General features: G+C 43.4%; 1 protein-coding gene across 5 annotated transcripts in view; it reads right to left on the bottom strand.

Moving 5' to 3' along the window:
• NFIA (nuclear factor I A) overlaps positions 1-19627 on the bottom strand; it is a 369211-nt gene that overhangs the window by 8016 nt on the left and 341568 nt on the right. The gene's annotated exons all lie outside the window — the stretch shown is intronic.

The following is a 19627-nucleotide window of genomic DNA, read 5'->3' as shown; positions in this document are numbered from 1 at the left end:
TCTTTGAATGTGCACAGATGATCAACATTGATATTAAAATAAGTGGAGGTGAAGTATGAAAAAGTGCTGCACGCAGAGTCCTGGGTGACTTGGGCAAGTCCCAGTACCTCTTTGATACCCAGTTTCCTTGATGTGTGCCTGAAGTGGATTTCATGAGGTAAAATGCTCCTTTCGGTTCAATATTTGTAAGATAATTTTTCACAAATGACATAGAGGAACCCAGTGGGATTAAGATTTCACTCTATTGGGCTGCCATGATGTCCAAAGGATAAAAATGAGGCCATTGCATAGTCCTTATCTTGCTTTTGTTCATTTAGTGCTTACTGAGAGCATTCCATATGCCTGCTGGGCCCAGTCACAAGTCACCTTTTCCTTTCAAAAATCCTTAGGGACTGGCTTTGGACAACAGTCTGGTGATACATCACTTTATGGGCCAGCACTGCTTTCTCTGTTAGCTAAACAAAGTGACCACTTATGGTCTAATCTCAGAGTCGGTTTCTCAAGTGAAATGGGGAAGTGTTTGGCTTTCACCAACTTTTCCCTAGAGAGACCCTGTCAAATTCACCACATTCATCATCATTTACAGAAAAATCGTCAACTTCCAGCAAAAGTGAATGTCTCTGAAATCTCTGAGTTGGCAATGTCAGAAAGGGGCACCTTCCAGTGGATTCAGTCAGATGAAGGCTCACCGGTGCTCAAGAAATTCAATTAGGTAAAGGACGGCCTATGATCCCAGGGGTGAATGGCGAAATGATAGCTACGTGGATACCTACCAGGTATGAAATTTCCTGGTCACACAAGCTACCTTTGATTTCCAGAGGACTTGAAAAACCCAAGCCTAGCCTGAAAAACTACTCATCCTGTGGACTTTTAGATGTTCTTCTTTGACCACATGCTCTAGGGAACACAATAAAGCCTCTTGTGTCCCGAAAGGAAATCATCCTGGCAAAGACACGCGGCCTAAATCTAACTGGACAAAAGGAAGAAGACGGGAAAGAGAGGAGAGGGGAGGCAAGGCCTGAACTGTATTTCCAGGAGGCCTCTCCTCACAGCTAAGGGATCCAGGCGCGCCTCAGCTGGGATCTCTCACTCACAAAACAGTCTCCAAGTTTGGGTGCATAGAATAATGCTTACAGGATTTCTGTTCTCACACTTTCTAAGTCAGTTGTGAAATTCCAGCCTTCTTCAATCTGACGCTGCATAGTAGCTCTCGAAGCAAACACTGGGGACCCAGGGAGACGGCAGGGGGAGCAGTTTTCCATACCACAGTTTCTGGACACAACCTCAGCGCACTACAAAAATCTGCAGTGGCTCTGCACTTCTCTTAAAACGCAAAGCCAAAAAAAAAAAAAAGTTTCTTCACACATCTTACTATTCAGTGTGTGCCTTGCCGACAAGGTTACCCCAGAGCAGCTCTGTAATCCTTCACTGAAATAGGCTTTATTGATTGCTCTGGTCTATTGTTCTCTTTTCAAGTCCCCCAAGTTCAAGTTCATCCTGGTGTTACATCATGTCTGGTTGCTAAGAGCAACCAGACAGACCCAGACGTGACTATCATTAGCAAGAAACCCTCCGCTCTCCTCCCACCAACCTTCCAGTGGCTCTGACGTAGCAGGCCCACTGCAAACACATTGAAGTATTTATTCTGCCTAATTTATGACCTACACAGCAAGCAAGACCCCCACTCCAAAAACCAACACTGTTGTATATTTAATTAATCTGTCTTTCTCTGGCACTTGGGAAAGTTAGACAAAGGACTAATTATTGTGTTTCACTCTCCACACTTTTCTTTGGGGGGGGGTGAGTATTTGCATGGGAAAGAAAACTACAAGGCCTAGCATTGCCCCCCCCCTTTTTCTTTTTGCCCTATTGACATTTCATGAAATACTTTAGCTGCTTAAGGGAATTAGAAAAAAAATGCAATGTGAATGTTACTCCTTCTGAGTTGGTATTCAGTAACACAAATCAACTCATGACATGTTTAAATTTAAATGCTAACCACACACTCTCAGAGTTACTTTAAAGGTTAGTTTTTAATCAATAGAAGTTGCTGACTCTGGGTTTTTGAGCTGTGCACTGCAGCTCTTGGGCTTTTGTCTACCGTTAGAGCTTTCAAACTTTTTTTTTCTCCTTGAGATGATTTTAGCAATGATTTTCAGACACAGAAGGCTATTGTGCTCTGACCAGCAACATGTCAATAGAGAAGCGAGTTGCCCTGTGGTGTGGTGTCAATATGACTCCTGAAGGCATGGGTTGGGGGTCTTTAATAACCCGTGAAAAAAACTTAATTAACCCTTTCAGGCCCAAACCAAAACCTATTCTTAAACTTTTTCACTCCTGTAATTTGACCATTAGTACTTATTTCAACATCACACTAATCTTCATGACAATTAACCCAGCTACTTGACCAAGGCTTTCCCCAGAATGGGAAATCAATCGGTTAAGGGAAACCACACAGGGAATTTGTTTTTTGTTTTTTGCGGTTTTTTGGGAGGTGGGGGGGGGGATGTGGTCTCTTTGATGAAATCATTTATTTGCTGAGATGGCAGATAAACAGAATAATAATAATCCAAAAACTCATCCATTTCACTGCAACATCTTCTCACAATCAGTGTGTAGCTGAAGATGCTCCTAATTTCTTTATGATGAATGTGAGAGTTACACATGTAATATGCCACTGGATTTCTAGAAACTTCCATGAACTACTAGTAACATCAAATGGACAAGACAGTGTTTGGAAAAGCCCACTTTTCTCTTGTGATGTTTTCTTAGAAAATCTATTAAGCAAGCAGTGCTAGTTTCAAAACGTCACTTGAAGAGTGACTCTGGGCATTTTTTTTGCCTTGGGTCATACAAGAGAAATATAAAAATACTCCTGAGGTTGTTAAATTATTGGGGTTGAGTAGCAAATCACTGGGAAAATGATGCCATACTAAACAAAATTCATTTATGGAGAGTCAAAAAATTGTCTTCAGACATTTACTGACACAAGCTGACATTTCATATGGTTTCTGCCTTCGTATTTTATAAACCCCTTAATCTAACCTACTGTATCCAGATGGACTACAAAGGAATCTCTGTCGCTTATCTGCAGAGAGTTCCAATATTACAATACAATATAGGACGATGTTATCTTGATACATTTACATTAAGGAAGTAAACACAGAGCTTTGATCTATTTTTTCCCTCAGAGACTTCCAGCTATCGTTGTTTCGGAGATCCATAAATCCACACTCCCACAGAGGCTCCAGTTCAGTAAAATTACTCTGTTACAGTCACGGTTTCTACAGTTTGGGATGTGCTGGGGGGAGCAGTGGGGGGAGGTGGTAATTGTCCTCTCTCAGTGTTCAAGGTGAAACATCAAAAGAAACCTGCAGTCCAGGACCAGAGCTCAGCTTTCCTTTTCTCCAGTCAAATGAAGAAGTAATCTCATCAGGTTGGAAAGTGCTGACTAAGGATTTAATAAAGTGCCTGCAGATGTGGCGTCTCTAAGGTATTCAACTCATGTAATGCAAAACAGCTCCACACTGAATGTGCTTATAAAATTTCATTTAACCATTGCAGCGCGAAATTTTTTTTTGCACCGTTCTCTAAGGAGTTTTATCACACTTCCCGCCCCTTAATTTACAGCTCCATGAAAGTTCGAATCCCCTTCTGCGGGGATTCTGGAATCCTCACAGTAGTCAGGTTTTACGAACCATAAACAATATCCATCCGGCTGCATCCTAAACAGGAAGGCTGGGATGGCAGCAGGCACCTCTGACAGTGCCAGGCTCTTTCCTTTCTTATGCCCTACAGAAAGCAATTAGGAAACTTTTCCAAAATTTGGTCATGAGGTGGGCCCAAGACATGGTCGATGACGAAGATGGGATTCCTTCGTCAACAACAAATGTTCTACTGTGAATAACAACTTTTTTTTTAAGGGTCTTTTATATACTCTTCTCACTAAGAGGGCAGGATGTATATTTGAACAACCAAAGGAAATGCAAGTCTGTTTGAGATAGCTGTATTTTACTTTAACCAAAAAAAAAAAAGAGGGTGCAGGGGGTGGGGATGGGGAGGGTGGTACAGCCTGAGACGCAGCAGTATCTGTTTTTCAGATTAAAAAGTTAAACAAAAGGCCTCAAGGGCAAAGTTGAACACTGCGGAAGGAGGCTGTTAATGTGGAATCCAGAACTGGGTGTGACGCTTCGCTTTCTTCTCCAGGCAAGGTGGGTTATTTAAGGACATTCGCACAGATGAAACAGAGACGGGCACATACTGGAAGGCCTCTGTCCCCAGCAGGCCCAACTCCTCATCAGCCTGGAAGAGGATGCTACACACCAGGACTGCGTGAGCTGTGGCCACCATTTTGACTCTTCTCTTGAGGAGACGCTGTCTCTACTGGGTCGCGCTCTTCCAGTTCGTTGTTTTTGGATTCCCGCTCTTGTTTGGATGAGCTAAAGCCCACTGTTGAGCCCAAATGAGTTGCCCTTGGCAAATCAGCCCAAAGCTTGGTAGCTCCCCTGCACCCTTTCAATACAACAGAAATGGACAGCCCTTCCAGGTTTCTCACAGCAGTAGACACCATTCTAGAGCATTTCTTCACTCATTCTACAAGCACCAGGGGCCTAATGTGTGCTCAGTGCTATGTATGCTAGGCCCTGGGGATAGAATGGGGACGACAGACAGGTCCTGCCCTTAAGGAGCCATTGGGCAGAAAGATGGCAGTGAACTGCAGCCTTCTATAGCTTTCAAGATACGAGGTAGCCTGTTGTCCTCACAGTAGGATCAACCTAATGCTGACTGATGAGGCTGAGCATCTAATGTCCAAGGGACCCAGGACTGAGTCCTGCCTTTTCCCTTAACTAGTTGTGTGACTTGAAGTAAGCAGGTCTTTGTCCTCGGGGCCCTAGAGGACTGCCATGAGGACTGCTCTGCATGACAGGAGAGGAGAACAGGTTCTCATACACCGGTTTCTTCTGAGAAAGGTGGGCTGCTATCCACAGGTGTCAGTTACTGGTATTGCCAGCCACAGGCTTTGATCTCTGCCATCATTTTTCTTGTCTGATTTTGTTAATTAAAGAAAGCCTGTTTTCAATAATGCTAAACCAAGACTTGTTTATTGTACAGGAAACTATTAAAACATTAATGGGCCATGATTGGCCCCACTTACCTTGTGGCCTTATCTTTTCACTGCTTGTACTCAACACTTATGCTGTGTTAAACTTCTTCCAGATCCCCCAAAGCCAAATGCTTTCCCCCTGCTGGGCCTTGGCATGGGTGATCCCATTCTCCTTGGCTTTGCTAACACTTGCTAGCTCTTGTGTTCTCAGGTTAGCATCCCTTCTTCCAAGGGGTCTTTCTCCAGGCCTTTTGTCCTGGGGTTTACCTCTGTCACAGTCTCTGAACTGTAATTAACCTCTGTTTTCCCCAAGAAAATGGGTATCTTGTTGAATGTGGCATCCCCAGTGGCTGGGGCAGAGTAGGCACCTACTAAATACAGTTGAAGGAAGGAAGGAAGGGAGGGAGAAAAGAAGGGAGGGAGGGGCTGTCTCTAAGTTTCTTGAAGCCTGGTGTCAGTTACCCCAATAGGGTATTTAGATGGATGACTTCTAGAATAGCTGTGCTACATCCTCCTTCATGCCATGTGGCAACCCCCCCAACCCCCGCCATGACAGACACTCTCTTGAGAGACACACACAGGTCTCCACGAGCTGCCACAGGCAGTTCTGATGGAAGAGCTGCTGCAGTGGGGCCAACTGTGGCCAACTGCGTCAGTAGCACGTGCAACAGTTTTGTAACATGGACGGCTGCCTATTTACTACAAGCACAGAGGATTTGTCCAAACCACCGCTCCCTGGAGAGTGACTGGGCTGCTCCTGGCCAAGACCTCCGTTTGGTTCAAACCTCAAGACAGGAAAACACTAATCTTTTTACCCAATAAGCCATCCAGCACCTCCAAACCTTGAGCTACACACACAATCCAATTATTCCTACTGTAGTTCCAAAGTCTGAATCTTTACCGTCTTCTGACTTGCCCTAGTGTCTGCCTCCCCGTCAAATACGTTTTTCTTTTTTTATCTCCCTTTACATTTTCATCTGAGTAACCTTTTACCTCATGAAACTCTGGCCCGCTCAAGTTCGCTCTGCAGATTTCCAAGAGGGCTCTGTGCATCCTGGTGGAGCTCAGGTCCCAGAGGCCGAGTTAGCAGAATCCCATCGTTTAACCAGTACACAGCATTCTGTACTAGTTAAGTCATCTTAGGCAAGTTAGTTAGCACTCCCGAGTCTTAGTATGAGGCTCCATGAAATGGAAATAAAAACTTGATCAGTTTTTATGGGGCTTAGATGAGCTAATGCCGAGGTAGAGGCAAGCACAGAAAACCAGAAGGCCCAGATAAAGGGACTCTCTAACTCTAACATGTGTACGGGTCCTACGGTCCACGTAAGACCCTAGGAGGACCAGTTCCCTTGGAAAGTCATCGCTCAACAAGGCGGCTCTCTCTTACTTAATGATATAATTTCTTAGTTAAAAGTAGCAGCTGCATCAGTTCCATTCCCCCAGTTGTAAGAGAAAGTTCTTGAGAAAATAAAAATCTGTCTTTAATTGCGGTATTAAAATCAGAGCAGCGAAACCAACCACACAAAAGGAATTGGCTCAAGTTTATGAAAGGCATTTGGGCCCTTGCCTTGCAAGGCTAAACTGCACGCCTTGGAAGTTGGGGGTGAGGGGGGGAAGTGGGGGAAAGGGGAGGCAGGGAGTGAGGGGGGGAGTCGTCAGGCAACCAAGTGGGACAGAAACAATCCTATTTTGGTTTTTGTTAGCGAACGGCATACTACATAGATCAGAGACTTCTTATAAAATACAAACCCCCACTGTACACAAAGCACAGGAAAATGTGAGGAAAAAAGGGAAAAACTAAAAGCAGCTTAGGGTGTGTTAACGCTGCTATTCTGTCAGCTTAAAGAGTATTTTATGCTTGATCAACAGCTCTTTTTTATTGTGCTTTTCTTTCATTCATTCAAGACATCAAAGCCGGGCACCACCAGCGTACCTGCCCTTCTGGAGCCGCTTGTGACGGGGTTCTAATGAAGCACGACTCTGGGAGCCGGAGACCCCCGTGGACACGGCAGTTCAAAGGGAATATTTCAACAATGATTACATTTTGTAAATCTTTTTATGAAAGAGACAGCTTATTTCCTGCTTTTTCATGAAAAATAGATTCTATCCATTAAAGTGAGCCCGCGCCACGGAAGCTGCTTGAGATCTGAGGTGCAGCGTGGAGATTAAGGGGACAACAGCCCCAATGAAATTGTCCAGAGTTCCTATCTGTTTGGCTAGGATGGCACTGCCGGATTTTCCGGGTGGAGCCTCGACCGTGCGCTGGACGGCTCTGCTCTAGCGGAAATGCGGTGACAATGGCGCTTCGAGCTTGATTTTCAGCCGGGGGGCCTGCTGTTTATTATTTGTTCCTTTTTATTCTTTTTGATTCCACAAAGTCCAAACCAAATATCGGAAGGCATCAGGCCACCCCTTTTATGGCGCAGGGAAAAAAGATGAAAGATTTGAGTTACAGATTCATTAAATGCTGTTATTTTTAATGCCCCAAAATGGGACAGACCCTTTTTGCACGTGGGAAGTTAGCCATTAAAAAGCTGGCTCTGGCCTGAAGATACAATACCGTCTTTATTATTGGCTAATGTCTGCCCCAGGGGCAAAACTAAAGAAGGCAGGCTACCCTTTTGTAATTTTTGATTTCAGTATTAAGATAATCTTTCCTTGGGTCTTTCTTTTTTCTTTCTTTCTTTCCTTTTTTTTTTTTTTTTTTTTTGGTGGTGGGGAGAGTTGAGTACAGTAGGGACGGAGGAGAATGATTTTCTAGGGAGCTATGAAATGAAAAAAAAAAAAAGTATGTTTTCTGCACATCAGATTCCAACCATAATTAAATGCCTGTTGTCTAACAAGTGCAGACAGTCACACTTGGGGCTGGCCCAATGGTGGTCCAGGGAGGTAACCTTTCTTGTTTAAAAAGAGAGGCGTGGGAGTGGAGGTCAGAGCTCAGCAGAGCGTGGCCACATTGTAATAATCATTCCACCCAGTGCTTCTCTCCGGCTCCTACTCTTCCCCCCAAGCTAAGAAGCCCTTCCCAAACACCACTCAGGTTCACAGCACATCTATCATGTAGATGTAGTGTTTGGATTGTACAGGTAGAGAAACTCTGGAAAGGGGAAAAAAAAGAACATTAGAGTGAAAAGTCCAGTTATTACAAAAAGTCTCCCAGAGACATTCTGCAATAGAATGACGGAGGATCTGGTAGTTTGCCAGAAATCAATTCCCAAACTAACCTTTTTAGCCAAAGAGCCCTTTAGGCACCGGATGGCATCTGCCACCTTTGGACCTTTCCACCACAGCTGGCGCCTATTGGCATGGCCCAGAGCACAGGTCTTTGCTTCTGTCCCCTTTATTCACCCTCTGGTCACAGTCCGGGTTCCTTCCTCCTGTCCTTTTCAAGCCCCGTTTCCTGCCGCACCCCCCCCCCAGTCTCTTTCTCTCCCTCTCCACCTGGGTTTGAGCTCCCCCTCCCCCAGGATTTAGAGCAGACCCCTCCTCTCCCAAAGGCCACAGAAACCAACAGCCCTTCCTCCTCCATTCACCAGATTAAGAAAGGAAGCACAGACCACACTCAGCCACAGCCACAAGCACCCCCCACACCCCCAGCAGCAGGAATGGAGGGCTTCTTAGTAAGCTGAAGAGCCAAAGAAATGAGGCTTAGAGGCAGAATTGGGGCAGAAGGTGGAGGAGGCTGTAGCATCTCAGTTCTTGAAACCCATGAGAAAAGAGACAATAGTGAGGTGCACCTCAGCATGGGACTATGAATTGGGAGTCCCAGTTCAGTCACTGGCTGCCCTAGGAGTGTAGGAGTGGCATCCCAGGAGGCCACTCTGATTCTGCTTACAAAGATCCCATTCCTAAACTTCTTTACTTTCTGGCAACATCTGCTTTTCCATTTCACTAGTTCCAGGAGTCATCTTTTCCTTGTTCACAGCGTGGATGGGCTACTGGGGTAAGACTGTTCATATTCTACTTTCTGTGTCTTCGTGGGTCTGACCTGACTTATCTGCAAGGCAGGACTGGGTATACCAGTCATCATGGCATTGGCGGGAGGAGATAACAAACACAAAACACAAAACTTTCAAATAGTGGCCTAAATGACTTCGAAATACCAGCCAGGAGGGTAAGCATTATGGTCATGGGAGGCAAGGCGTTGCTGTCATCTTGATGGCTTGGGGTGGGGTCAAGGTCTCCCTACCCTGGATAGAAATGGAATGATTTCCCCAAACCCAGGCCAAGCTCCATGTGACATCCTTAAAAGCACAAACCAGGAATCAGTGAACAATGCTTTCCTCCTCCTTCTGAAAATGTGGTAGGATTTAGGGTTTTATGGCAACACAACTTGTCTTTGTTAAGACGTGACTTGCAAAACAAACCCACATGGGGGAGTTGGCAGTTTCAAATGACAGTACTTTTTTTTTTTTTAATGCTGAAACAGCAAATGCTTTTTATGTTCAGATTTATTTCCTTCTAAATTTGTAGATTAAATTTACAACTAAGCAATATTCATTACTACAAACGATTTGATTCTTCCTGAATATTTCTAGGGGAGGTGAGTGGGAAGCTTCTCTGTGGGGTCGGGTGGAGACCCCATAATGATCCCATAATATTAGCACTCTGTAGGAAGGGTCTTACCAACGGTTTGGCCATACACATCATACATAGGACCAGCAGAGCTGTTTGGTTTCCCTGTCAGGAATCCGTGCTTTTTAGAGAGAGGCAGTATCATTCTAACACAGAAAATTTAATTAATTCATTTTTACCTTTCCAGTCATGCCTTTAGAGATGGTAGAGATCTCCCAAGCAAAGATTACTGAAGACGGATTTAAGAACGTGTTTTATAAATTCAAGCACGGTAACAAAATCATCTACTTTGTTGTCCGATAAATCCTACCAGGTACGGCTTCCCTAGTAACTGACATTTCGGAACAAACTCAGAACTCACACACACACAGTGCTGATCTGGAACAGTTAACGCATCCTGCTATCGCTTTATTATATTTTAATGAGACCAATTACACATTGGACTGTTATACGTTCATTGACTCTTTAAATATCCTTTTCTCTTGTTAAATCACCATAGGGATGGGAGATCCTAGCGTTCATTTTGTAAGAATGGTGCTAAGTTCAAATGACACCTGTTAACTTTCACTGGAGTCTGCAATCACAGAACTCTTGCTGCTCTACCACCTTGTGCTATCTTAAAGGTGTTGAGTTAAAAAAACAACAACAACAACAAAAAAAACTGATGATTTTTCTTTCTCTTCGAGGAGTGACTTTTCTGAGCTAAAATATTGCTTCCTGTTGTATTCCATCAGCCTTTCTGTGTTGTTCTTCAAGAACCCGTTTACGAGTTCAAGTTCAGGTTTAAACTAAATAAAACACTCCTCAGGAGTTTAAAACTGAGCCTCATTTACATGTGTTCCCTCTGAGCTCTCTGCCTGCCTCAGTGTGTGAGTTTCCAAGGCTTGGTGAAGGAATGTTTTACAGTTGGAATCTGCACCACTTTCTCAGGCATTTCAGACTCCGAGGCTGGGCTCACAAGCTTCAGTTAGTATTCAAAGTTTCCTCAGATCTGCTATAAAGTCAAAGAAAGAGAAAGAAAGACAAGGCAGGGGCCAACCGTATCTTCTTAATTTTCCCTATCGGGCTTTCAAGTTAACATTCCAGTTGAAAAGTGAGTAACAGATTCTAGAAGTATGTTCTAGAATTTCACAGCCATGACTCTGAATTTCTCTGCAATCGTTTTCAGCATTTTGTGAAAATGGTTGGTATGTATTTAATCTCTTCAGATATAAAAACTATGGCTTCCCAAGCTGTTTTTTCTGCCTTGAAAACGTAAATGAAGAGTATTATGAAAATAAATGTCTTGCTCCCACACACACACACACAAAAAAAGGGATCCCATATTGCATTTATGAAAAAACCTAAGGGATTTTTTTTAGGTCAGAAAGAACTCAGGGATTTTCCCGACAACCAAGGTACAATGGAGAGGAAGAAATAGCTATTTTGGGTTGGGAACCAGGAAGAGTTAAAGTAGGGATTCTAAATGCTATTATAGGGAACCAATCTGGAGAGAGCTGACTCTCTCCAGTGACTCACTAAGGTTAAGGCTAAGCAAGAGAAAGACCAAGACTAAGCCAGAGAAAGCGGCTATGATCTTCATGGACAGAAACGGAAAGAAAACCAGAGAAACAGTATCATGGACTCTACCCCTCAGCTTCTCTCTGAAATTTGAGTTTATCTAGCGAGAAAGTAGGTAGAGGAGTAATACACCAGTGATGCCCGGCCTGAGAGCTACTTTCCGGCATCTCTTCACCCTGGGATGCTTCTCTCCTGATAGGTGAGCACATCCAGCATCACCTCAGGCTGTGGCATTCCCCACTTTGGTGGCTGCCTCCCTGCAGAGGCAAGTGATGAGGCAAGTAGTCCCAGAGACAGTAAGCACCGCTATTGGGTTAGACAAGACTCTGCCTGGCCCAGGGTGGATGGACAGAGTCCACGATGAATCTGTGTCTCAGTTAAGAAGGAATGAAGACCACCTTCTTAGCATGGTGGTTGCGAGGATAAAATGAAATAATATATGGAAGTGTTTTCTGTCTTAACGAGACTATGCAGAACTGAGGCTTGTTTCATGGTATTCTTTTCTGACATGGGGAAGACAGAAACCACATCTTTCTAGGCCAGGTCACACCTCTTCTTGGCCTAGTACAGTGAGGGGCAGTCCTATCTCTTGAATCAATACAGTAACAGCGTGTGTATGCTCGCCATATGCTTTTTTCCTCAATCCCCTGAACTTAGGTTAGCTCAAATGCTGAGAAACATCAAGGATTTTCTAGAAACAAATTAAATGTGAATACGCTTCCAACTAAAACTCTTCCCTGTGAAAATAAGAAGTTTCTTCTACTGCATAAGGACATGAATAAAAAGTGGAATCTTTAGATGATATTCTGAAGAAAGGGATGGTAAAAGGAGTATCTTTTCGGGTGGTGGTTTTCTTACGGTGATCGAGGAGAACCTGGGCTCTTAGGGAACCCTAAGAGTTCCTCAGCCTTTGGCCAGGAATGATTGGCCAATGTGGCAGAAAGATGAGACTCTGCATATGAGAGTCTCTGCTCATCTCACTGGTCAGTCAACCGCAGATTACTGAGAAGCATGTTCGTATGCCTAGGTTTTTTTTTTTTTTTTTTTTTCATTTTCATCTAATTTTGACTCATTCTCCACTGCCCTTTGGATTCTGCTGTTCAAGGCTCTTACAGGAAACAAATTAAAAAAAAATACTTTTTTTTGGTAAGTTCCTCTGGCAAAATGGTGGCTGGGAGGAATGTGAAACTCAAGACGGTCTGCAGAGTTTCCTGGGGATTTAATGTACCAATGTGTACCTTAATTGTTTTGAAGATGAAATAATTTCACAGTCGACCTTATAGTACAAAGGCTGTACATTGGTTAGTGTGTTGGGAGAGAGAGGCAGGCCTCATGTTTCTAATCTGAGGCTGAATCCTTTGGTAAAACAGTAGCCTTATTCTTCTATGATTTTCTTTAAGAGGCAGAGAGCCCCAAATGTGGACACACGCTTGCTTGACAAGGCTCCATGGAAGGCAGGGGCTGAACAGGACAAGCAATTTCCTAGAAGCTGATCGGACACTTGGAGAAACTGCCTTCTCTCTTCCACTCCCTTAGAGTTCGTTACTCAGGGCATCAATCCCTTACTTTACCATGTAGCTTAATTTGTGCCTGGTTCTTATTCCAAGCGAGCAGCCAGGAAGGGGTGCAAAGGGGCAGTCCAGATTTGACAGCACTGACCCCATGGCTGAGGAGCATTAGCGAATTCCATAAGGAGTATCAAGCAGCAGTTCTTAGTTTACAAAGGTCATTGTGATGCAAGGCCCAGGGGAAGAGCCAAGTGAGCAAGCAGCCTTCCTGGAAGATGGTGGGGGTGGGGGAAAGGGGAAGAATGATGTTTTTAGGAGGATGGGGGTGAACAGAACTTGGTCCATCTTTAGACCTTGACAGGAAAAAATATTTGGGAAAAGGCCAACTGTGAGATACAGCATGGCCCTAGCTGGATGGTAATGATGTAACAAATAGCAACATTCAGAGCTATCCAGATACCAGGGAGAACAACTGGCAGATATTACAATCATTATAAGATGTGAAATTATACCTCTCACTGCTTCATTATCACTATATTTCATAATATTTGTCTAGAAAGGCACACAAAGCCTATCAGGTTAAATTAATCCTAATGATCAATTTTAGTTTTATTCTAATTAAACAATTTCAATTTAATTAATGCGAGCACAGAAATTAGTCAAAATTACAAATGTAAATGTTGAACTTTAAATCAAAGGTCCTCCCTGCTCTCTGCCTCCCGTAGAAGCACTTTAAAGGGTTTGCCTGTGAAAGTGGATGGGAATTTTAACCTTTGTCTATACTGTGAAGGACAAAAGTTAGAAAACTGTGCAAGCAAAAGCTCCCCAGAACACTCACTGGCCCACGCCCACATCCACACAACACACACACACACACAAGCACGCACGCACACACACACATGGCACTCTCTGAAGAGAAATTCCCTGAGGTAGACTTTTGAATTATGTGCTTTTGTTCCTGAGGATTCCAATGCACTTGGGCCAGTCTAATGGATATTGGGCTTTTATAAAACACCTTTGTAAAATAGAAACCATGCATCCATTTTCTAAGGTACCTAAGGAAACCACCGGTCCCTTTTCTTTCTGGTGTCAGATACCTCGTGTTTCAGTTAAGCTTTGCCTCTGTTTACCCATGCACCCTTGGAAGTCATTCCACCTTCCCTGGGCTTTGGGTCTCTCATTTGGAGGTGCTGTTTTATCAGAACCATGCACACTTTATTTCAGAATGCACTTAAAGGTGAATCTGGAAAATGATGGCATCTAGAGTAGATAATCTTTAAGGAAATTATCAGCTTCAATATTCTATATTTCTATAACTTCAAAAAATTCTACCATCTTAAAATGGATTTTTGAAAATGGTATGAGGGATATGTGCCTGAATCATCCTGTAAAGACATTCAAATAACCTTTCTTCTCCCTTAATAAAAATCCAAAGGAGATGGGATCCAGAGTTCCAAAAATCTGAGGCAGGAAAAGATGCGGCAAATGAATTTTTTTCCTAAATGGAAAAAAAAGGCTGAGGGGGTGGCGGCAGGTACAAAAAAAAAAAAAAAAAAAAAGTGAAATAGGAAAAAAACTCGATGAAAAGAAATGCATTTCATTTTTTGTATTTAAACACTTCTGTACTGGTGAATCATATCTAAGAACAGGTCTGTAGTGTCACAGAGTCTTGGTCTTAGAAGAATGTTATATGTGACCTAAGATTCTATGTTACTGCTCTTATATTCATAAGATAGCCGCAACTTCTTTTCCCACAAGGAACCCTTCATACATGATCTTCCATCTTCCCAAATGCATATGAGAATTATTTGATAGCATTCAATCCACTATCACTGTTCGGGGACATTACAGGAGAACAGCAGAGTAATTTAACAATATAGTTGATTAGTGTAATAATCATCATTAAATGGTAGTAATGATAGTGGGATTCCCCTTACCTTGGTTAATGACCATAGACAATTCATTTCTTGACTGCCAGTGGTAGAAATGGTTTTTGAAATATTAACTTCTGCCCCATGGGAATGACACTTAGCCCACCACATTTAATTTTTGACCTTCACTGAACAGCATGATCCTAATCCCTTGATTTTATAATCTTAACTAGGAAACATTAAAATATGGATTGACTCCAGTTGGCAGGAATCTTTATGTTCTTTTCACTAAAAAAGCTATAAATCCAATGGTTGACCTTTTATTTCCAGGTCACAAATGACACCCACTCACTTTTGTCCATTCACATAGGATTTATGTTAGGGTCTACAGGTATAAGCCATGAAAGTTGAACTTTAATGAAATGTCTTTCAAAGATATGCACTTAACCAAAAATTTCCCACAAAAAAAATGAGCAGATAGCTTTTTAAAAATAGCTATTATATCCTTAGGTTCATGGCTGGCCCAAACTAAGTCTATTTTTCACTTGCAGTAAGTTTTCTCTAATACTGTTATTTTTCCGAGGGTAAAAATTAGGCGTGTGTTTGCGATGATAATAGGACCTTCATTCTCAATTTATATTTCTAAACCGAAAGATTTCTGAAGTGTTCTCTCTTGCCATCACCATAATTCATCTATCTCCAGCTGAAAAACATTCCCTGTCCTTTTTCACAAAATCAATTGTATTGATGGGAGGCGTTCTGTGTTGTCAATCAGGGAAATGCGAGTTGATGGGACCCCAAAGCAGTGAGTGAAGGTACGGAATACCAAACCTGCTCAGGTCCACACCATCTGAGGAAGATCAATGCTTCCCATAACACTCTTCCTGTCATGTAGCACCCTAACTGTCACAATTAATAATGTAGAAGGGGCTGATTAACTTAAGTAAAGTGCTCTCTGCTGTGTAAACACATAAAGATCTATGAGGCAATATGTAAATAAATACATAAATATAAAATAAAAAAGGAAAAAGGAAAAGGGGAAAGGAAGGAACAAAACACCACTTTTATTTTTCATGTGGATGCGTTCTCACTTTCCATTCTTCTCTTGTAACAATTACTGTACCAGCCTCTCTGACAGAGTCAATAAATTGATCTGGGTCTTGATGCAGCAGCAAAGCAGACTGATCTGATATGCCATTATATGCAGTGGAGGGGGAGGGGGGAACGGCCACTTGGGTGGCCGAGGGCAACGGGGAGAAATCAGCAAGGGCAAGCCAGCATTGCTCTGGATAGGTAATTAATGCTCTACGTGGAGTTTCTGGAAGAGATGATCGCATCCCTGGTGTGCTTGTGTGCCTGAGCATGTGCATGTGTGCATGCATGTGTGTGTGTTGAGAAGGGACAGAGAAAAAGACACCTTCAACTTGGCTAAAGGATGCAGCCTAAGTAATACCGTATGCATCACTTATTGAGGTCCCTGCGGTATTTCAGTCACTCAAACCGATCTGCAATTCAATGAGGATCACCACCCCATTAGAACTAATCATGTCAGCTGTGTATCTGACAAAATAAACATTCAGAAACTGTGCTCCTAGGTTCATAACTTGTTTTTGCACTGGGATTTTTTTTTTCTTCTCTCCCTCATCCAGCATAAAGTTTAATAGTTTTTTAATATGAAATTATAACATCCATACAAACTCTCCGTATGCATTCCTCAGTGTATTTTGCTTCCCAACCAGAAACTGCAGCTGTTAGCGGAGCTTTAACTTGCTCCTTGGGAGTATGCTAAGTATGTTCTTAATAAATAAATATCATTCCACTAGCTAATGAGAGAATTAATGGCACAACTTATGGAAAACGGACGTGGGAGGATGGTAGGGGTAGGGGGGAAGGGACTCAGCTTAGGGGGAAAATGACCAGATTACCTCTGGGGTTTTCGCCATATTAACATTTCTGGGTTTCTACTGGCAATCACAGGTCCCTGGTCCGAAAGATGAATGAGATGCTTCCTGCCTGACCTGGTGCTTTATAAAAGTTCAATTCTAAGGGGTGAACAAAGCAGCAGCACACACCAGCTCTCCATGCACCAGGGATGGGGGCCCAGGGCTTTCTAATTTGGCTGTATTGAATCTTCCTAAAGCTCTAAGTGGAATCCATGAATTGACTTATAATTTTATAAATATGACATCTGAGGTTCAGAAAGGCTAAAAACTACCCCTAAGATCACTGTACTTGTCTCCAACTGTCATAACAAAACATACTAAAGTAGGTGCCTTAAACAACAGATAAATATCCTAAAATCCTTATTTTCTCACAGTCCCAGAGGCTGGAAAGTCCAATATCAAGGTCCCAGCAGATCTGTACCTGATTTGTACCTGAGGGTGCTCTTCCTGGCTTGCAGATGGCTGCCTTCTCACTGAATCCTCACATGGCAAGACGGAACTCTCTGGTGTGTCTTCTGATGCAGGCACTAATCCCCCTGTGAGGTGCTGCCCTCACCTAATCCTATCTCCCAAAGTCCCAAAGTCTTCAAATACCATTGCAGTGGGAGCCAGGGTTTCTGAGTATGAACTTTGACAGGACGGGGGTGGCGTTGGGAGGAAAGGGGGAACAACACGATTCCACTGACATCAGTCGCATACAGAGATAAATCAAAATCAAGTTTGTCTGGCTCCAAGGCTGATGTCTTCTCTACTCTATTACACTGCCCAAAAGAGGAGGGTACCTGACGATCATGGGTCTCCAAACCACTACTGTCTGTAAAATCCTGTACCTACAGAGTGTTAATGCAAACATGTTTGAAGTTTCTTCACATAGAGAGGTCCCACTGCGTCCTTCATCTGCTTCCCACCTTCTGCAGAATAAAGTCCAACTGCCTTACCATTGTCTGAAGTCATGTATTTATTCATGACTAGACCCTAACTTCCAAGCCTCATTATTCAGCATCCTCCTCCATTTACATTAACAGATATACCAAACAGAGTAAAGTTCTTCAAACACACACTGCTACTCTTCTGGGTGTGCTCTTCCTCTTGCCTGGAGTGGAATGTTGTACCCACCAGGTAGGTCTGTCTCCTTTGCAACCAGCTCATGTGTCATTCTACTCTAGGATGTCTTCCATGAGTCCCCTGCTTCTCTCCAGACTTAATGACCTACTCTCTGTACTCCTTATAGATTAGGCATACTTCAATTGTTTCATTTATCACATCTTGCTACACTTTATTTACATTTTTCCCAGAAGTCTGTGAGCAAGGTATAGCAGGGATTGGATACAGATACACACACACACACACACACACACACACACACTCCCCTCTTCCAGCCCAGTGTGGTTCCAAGAATATAGTAGGTGCTCAGTAAATTCTGTTTGTTTTTTTTTAAAATCCTATCTCCACGATCAATCACATTGCTGATGAGTGGGGTAGATAAGCTAGGTATTCAAATATTTTGACTCCTAGTCTAGTGCTGCTTATAGCCTACCAAGATGCACAGATCCCTACTACGGTCAGTTCCCTTACTAGAATTTTCTATCATATTGTCCTTCCATCCCCCCTGACTATGCAATGCCTTCCCCATATGCACACAAAATGGCCAGGGATTTGTGGAAGGGGGATCGTACTTGAGAGGGGCAGAGGCTGTGTGCCATGAGAACTGGCCTTAAGTTTTCCCCAACTACTCAGGGCAACAGGAGACACTCAGCATATCCTGCCTTTTGGAAGGGAGCATTGAACACTTTCCACATTATTAAGGCAGCACAGAGGGGGTCTGAGGTTGCCCTTCAAGTTCAAGTCTGGGCTGCAGCTCCATTATCCCAACACATTCAGAGTGTGGGAGGGAGGCGGGAGGGCCAGGAACACAGGCCAGGACAGCCTGTCCTAACCCAGTGTCCCAGCCCCAACACAGGGATCCAGCTTATCACAAGCTCCTGTGATTCATTAGTTAATGTGTAAAGCATTTGGAAAGTGGAAAGCTAATTAGAAGTGCTAAGTTATTTCATCTCTGCTGTAAAAGAAGCAATGTGAAGCCTAAGGAAAAATTCTCATGCAAATATTTTGGGGAGGCGTGTGCTACGGAATGTAACTCAATGAATAGGCTCCATTGAGTGGCTATATCTCAAAAAGAGAGGCCCCAGATAAAAGAATGTGCCTCCATCCTCAATAAACAAACAGGAAGGTAAACAAGTGGGTGTGAGAAAAGTGGGCAGGAAGAGTCACTGAGAACTCACGTGAGAGCTTTGAAAAATCTCACTTTAGACAATAGGTCCTAGCCTTGAAACTGACCGTGGGACCTTCAAGGTCTTAGGCTCATGAGAAAGCCTGGGAAAGCCTGTGCCCCAAAGGAACCCCCTCCTAATGCGAATGGTTATTTTTTAGAGCACAGGAACATTCTGGAAAGTGAATTCCTCAGGCAGGGGAGTTTCCCAGGCAGGGGCTTTGTGGAAAGGGGGACAGTTGGCCACCTGTACTGCCTCTCTCCTCACAGTTCACGGAGCGGGGCCAATCAACTCATTTTCCTGTTCTCTGAACTCTGTTGACTCAAGCTCAGCAAAACCAGGCTCTTTTCTTTTGCAAAGGAAGCATCTGGTTCCAAGTCATAAAAGAGAAACCCAGAACCCATTGCTGACTGTTTGATAAGCACCCGGGAGGGCACGCGGAGGGCACTGTTTCACTGGGTTCCCTTGAAATTATAAAGGGACATGTCCTCCAACTCAGTCTTTTCAGAGTTCCAGTTTATCAGGAGAAAGTTGACCCAGCTTGTGGGAGCTGGTCAGCACAAAACTCCCATATGTCTGCCTGGATCCTGGACTCGGACGGAGGGCTGAAATGATCATACCTAGTGTGTGATCGCTACACACACATGCACTCACACTCACACGTGCATGTGCACGCATGGTATACATGTTTCTTAGACACACAGGGAGCACTGAGTGTAGAGGAAAGGCACTGTAAGAAAGCAGGCATTGAGGGATGAAGGGAGTCAAGTGCAGCAAAGGGAGTTAAAAGCACATG

This window comes from Neovison vison, chromosome 2 (genome assembly GCF_020171115.1).
Source record: "Neovison vison isolate M4711 chromosome 2, ASM_NN_V1, whole genome shotgun sequence".
NCBI lineage: Eukaryota > Metazoa > Chordata > Mammalia > Carnivora > Mustelidae > Neogale > Neogale vison.
This window is presented reverse-complemented; position numbering and strand designations above follow the sequence as displayed.